Here is a 5638-nt window from a genome sequence, read left to right on the forward strand (position 1 = left end):
AATTTATGTTTTTAGCAATGTAAGTTGGACCTTGGCTAATGTGTTAGAATAATTATATCAGACAAGAATATTTTTACGTTATTTAATCGATTACTAGTTTCTATACCTGTTGAAAGTCCCCAATCCTACTTTACTCTCCGTATTCAATGATTATTATAGTTAGTTATGCCTTTTAATCAGAGCTCGTACAGTAATGATTAAGAAATGTAATGTGTGAGATTTGTTACTTTACCTTTGAATTTATATTTAACGGACTTGGTAAAGGGGAGACTGGTTTTATTTTTTATAATTCATTCATTCTTGAAGAATATGGTGATTGTTGAGGGGAAAGGGGTAAATATTTATTATTTAATTATTTATTCAGTAGACTCACCACGAAATGTAAATATGACCAGGAAAGATAAGAATATAAGATATATGTCATTTCTTGGCCATTTTATGTAGGACGAAATTATGCCCTAGAGCTGATCTGTCTGCAATATTGTAAGTTATGGAATGGTCTACCATAGTAACAAGCTCTTTCTCCTGGATTGAAGTTGCTTAAGTTATTCGAGACCCAACCAAAGTAAACACAGACCTCAAGAAATTGCTTTTCTGTTATTTATATTGTAGTGATTCCGATTGTTCTCACAGTTTTAGTGAATTTGTAATACTTCATTCATTCCAGAAGACTTCATATTTTTAGCTAAGTGCATATTTAAGAACAACATCTATAAATAGTGTTGTTTAAAAATTGTTTCGTGCTTTGTAAACAAATACTGTTGTTTAATATTAGCTAATATTCTATTCTAATATTCATTGAAATTTTTGTACAATAACAGTAGTACATAGGCTTAAAAAGTTCTAAATTCATACAGAGTACTCATTACTGTAGTTAAGAACTCTAAACAAAACATATATATTTTTTTTTAAACTGATGTCAATGGTCTTCTTATATAATAAAAAAATAGTTAGATATATAGTGATTCATTATGCCCACTGCATTTTCTTGATTTATATGACATAAATAAAGTAGTACGACTATCTAATAAATACACGGAATAAGATAAATAACCTTGAAAACCATGTATATATATATATATATATTTAAATGTATTTATTAATATATATATATATATTTAATATATTTATAAATGGTTTTCAAGGTTATTTATCTTATTACGTGTATGTAATTAGATAGTCGTACTACTTTATTTGTCATAAAAAAATATATATATATATTATATATATATATATATATATATATATATATATATATATATATTTATAAATGTTTCAAACCAATATACCGTGGTTTATTTGTTAAGAAGTCAATAACCTGTTTCCTGTATATATATATATATATATATATATATATATATATGTATGTATGTATATATATATATACGATGTAATTACATTAATAGAGATTGAAGATGTTTAAAGTACAATAAAAAACTATAGTTATTTATTGAAGTTATTGAACTAATTTTTGAAAAATTTATTGAACAAAGTAAGTATACTGGTCGCATAACCTAAGTATCATACAAATCAAAAGGTTGTGTTTCTATGTGTAAAATAACTATTGTTAACAGTTTGGTCACATAAGTTCAAATTAAGTAGCATACAAATCACATGAATGAATAACTATTAATAGTGTAAGAATTGGTTTAAATTAAATTATGTTAGCTAATCAGAAATATCAATAATTTGATTGTGATGGTGGCCGCTTATTATACTTCAGCGTTTAAATAACTATAATCTAATTCGGATTGTCAATTTAGTAGTTTAGATAAGCTATTCAGAAATATCTATTAATTCGATTGTGATGGTGGCCACTTATTATACTTCAGCCCTTTAGGGAATACTTATTTAGTATTTTAGATAAATAATAATCTGTCACCCAGTTCAGACACTATACTGTAATTTTAAATAAGTATGATGTAATTCGGTAGTATAGATAGACTAATCAGAAATATCAATAATTCAATTGTAATGGTGGCCGCTTATTATACTTCAGCATTTAAATAACTATAATCTAATTCGGATCCAGTTCCGATACTATACTGTAATTTTTAAATCACTATAATGAAATTCGGTAGTTTAGATAGGCTAATCAAAAATATCAATAATTCGACTGTGATGGTGGCCGCTTATTATACTTCAGCCTTTACATAACTATAATCTAATTCGGATAGTAGCTTAGATAGGCTATTCAGAAATATCAATAATTCGATTGTGATGGAGGCCACTTATTATACTTCAGCACTATCGTAAAACCATCTAATTTGTTTATGTATACTCCTGAAGGATAAAAAAAAATATTGTACATTCAATGGCATTATGATAAATTAAGTTGTAAATTTAAAAAATATACATTATACAATTTGTTATTTAAAATTACAGTATAGCCTAGTATCTGAACTGGCCAACAGAATTTAATTTAAAACCAATTCCTACACTATTAACAATAGTTATTCACACATGTGATTTGTATGCTACTTAATTTGAACTTATGTGACCAATTTTGGCTGCAGATTAAAAATTTAAATTACAACAAATTATTTTAAATCCAATTAGTTTAAAAACTTGATTATCTAAACTGTTAACAATAGTTATTCACACATAGAAACACAACCTTTTGATTTGTATGCTACTTAGGTTATTTGAAGTTATGCGACCAATATACTCACTTCATTAAATTTGCAAAATGAGTTCAATAAATAACTATAGTTTTTTATACACTTCAAACATATTCAATCTCTTGTATTATTACAATTAGCACTTAGCACAATAATTACACGATGTTACAAAACAACACACAAATTTGATAGCAGCACAAACTGTCGGGACAACCTGGAATTAAAATAGAAAAACATTATGGCTGTGTTGTAATATTATAATGTTTACATAGAACAATTGGTGAAGCTTAATCTTTGCAATCTGCATTATGATCAAGCACTTAACAATAACATTTTTTATAAATTTTAAATGTAAACAATTAATGTTTCTGCCTCTTTGATGAACTTCAGCTGAAAGTATTAACTGCTGTTAAGTAACAGTTCACTTTATATTACGTGTCGTAGCGCAGTCTGGCGGATCCAGTGTAAACCACTCCAACATCAACAATTTATTATAAAAAAAATAATTAAATAAACTATTTAAATTGGACCGAATTGTGAATCTAAACCATTCTCGGATCCACCTGAAGACACACAACAAGTTTCATTAAAATCGGTCCACCCGTTTAGGAGGAGTTCAGCCCCATACACACGCACACAAGAAATATATATATATATATATAAAGATATATATATTGTTCTATATTTAATCATATTAAGTTATGGTAATAATTTTACTATCAATACATAAATAACACTATAGCAAAATAACTAACCATATATCTGAATATCTCATTGATGTTATTAAAAGGAAGAATATGAGATGAACTATGTTGAGATTTAAATGAATCTACTATGGATAAAAATCGTGTTTACATACATATTCTTATCGGAATTTTCAGCCACGTTACGGAGTTAATATAAAATTTATACAGCTGTTTCACTAATCTTCAGCCATAAACCTTGGGAATTGTCACTTCCAGGTATCATTATGCAAGACACTGAGCGTGAGCTAGACATTTTGTTGTAAAAGGAACCCAGTAAAGGGTGATAAGAGACGAGACGTCATTCATCAGCTTTTGTTACAACTGGAGCCTTCGTTTACTCTGGGGCTTCTGTACTTTTGTTACCGTGTTGTAGTTAGCTGCAAGTGTTTTAGGAAGATTAAAAAATGTCTTCCACTTTGTGAGCATTCAGGTGTGTAAAATAAGCCAGAGGTGAAATGTTATTTAAGCTCTATCTTTAAAATGCAACCGAGACATTAAAAAAAAAACTTGTTTAATGGCACTTCCTAACGGTAATCATTAGTCTATTCAGTATAATAATGATTAATTCAGTTACTCTCATCAAAGTAATTTGTATTTGTTAAGTTCAATATGTTGATTTGCTTTGTATCAATAAATAAGTTCACTCAGTTGATTCATTCCTACATTCAAGACTAAACCACTAGAACAGGTTGGATCATTGAAGATTATTTGAATAATTATAATCAAAATTACTAATTATTAAATGTACCGTACCATTCAATAAAAACAAAAAAATTCATTTCGTAATTCTTTTGACATTTTGAATTTATTTTAAATTGGAAAATATGTGTCATGCTAGGTTTTATATTTATTTTGATATGGGATCTACTAATACATAATTTGGTTAAAATTATTCCAGATTTCGTTTAGCCTTTATAAATAAATATAGGAATACATTAAATAGTACAAAAATAATTATATCTTTAAAACCAAATCTAGGTATCTCATCGTTACCTCATGAAATTAACGAGTTAGATAGTTGGTGGGCTAGGAATGTACATTGCATCATACAATTAAATTCAAATTTAATTTTGTGTAAATTACAAATCATTAACATCTGGGAAAAGGAACTATTAAGAGATAAAGTTAAGGACTGTATTAAGGTGGATATTTTAGTAAATATTTAATAAATCCAATGGCATAAGCATCATAACATTTATTGACTGAAAATGACCTTCACAGCGAGGCCCAACTATTTCAATATTTAAATTTTTTGTTAACACTTTTTAAATACGGTGAGAAAATGGTAAACTAAGTTGCAATCAAATAAATGGTCAATGTTATAAAATAAAAAAGGATTTTAATTAGTTAAAGAACAAACTGTGCCATCACGTGTTCATTAATCGTTATCGCAAACAACAGAATTACGCACTAGAGGTGGCAGTCAATACAGTAACAGTGTTGGATTGGAAGAGCTGATGGTGTAATCTACCAGATTAGAGTTGGAGTGGACAACACAACTTCTCGACTGTTTATCAATGTTGTGTTGATTAATTCACGCACCTAGGTGCTCGGTGCTCCTAACGCTGTGTTTAGCAGAGTTGTTCAATAATCGATCATCTGACATCGATTACTGAACAATTAACCAATCGTCTTAAACCAATAAACCGATAAATCGGAGTATCGAAGGACCCGACAACGAAATATTTAGTTCAGAGACGATAAAAAAAACGGGTTTAAAAGCAAAAGTCAGTAAGGTGTTTCTTGGGTGAACAGGAACCTTGTTACCAAATTTAGTCTCTATGACCTTTCTATCAATAATGATCGTACAGATGAGCAGGTATCCGGACATCCAGATCGGTGGAATTTCATTTGATATTTTTTTTCAATACTGTAGCGTTCTATCTCTACCTAATGGACGAAACACATGAGATTGGGATAACTGAGGTCGTAGTAATAAATACTCGATTCTAAAAGTTTACTTATGAGTTTAATTTTGGTAATTAAAACCTGCAAGCACCACTTCTTGATGTAAAAATAAAATATCTTGCAACTTTGTTGCCAAAATAGAGGAATAATAAACTTAAATGATATCTTGGGGGTAGACGTAATGCTTCTAATGTTCTTTGGAATTTTGCTTATGAACTTAATCATTTACTAAAAATTTCAAATTGACTTCCCTTCATGTCGATGTTAACTAAGACCCGTGGTGTCAGCATCTTGGCTCGATATTGCAGTTTTAGTCGGAAAAAAGTGAAAATTAGTATACTAGAAATCTAAAACATAATTAAT

The sequence above is a fragment of the Homalodisca vitripennis genome, chromosome 7 (assembly GCF_021130785.1).
Source record: "Homalodisca vitripennis isolate AUS2020 chromosome 7, UT_GWSS_2.1, whole genome shotgun sequence".
Classification (NCBI taxonomy): Eukaryota; Metazoa; Arthropoda; class Insecta; order Hemiptera; family Cicadellidae; genus Homalodisca; species Homalodisca vitripennis.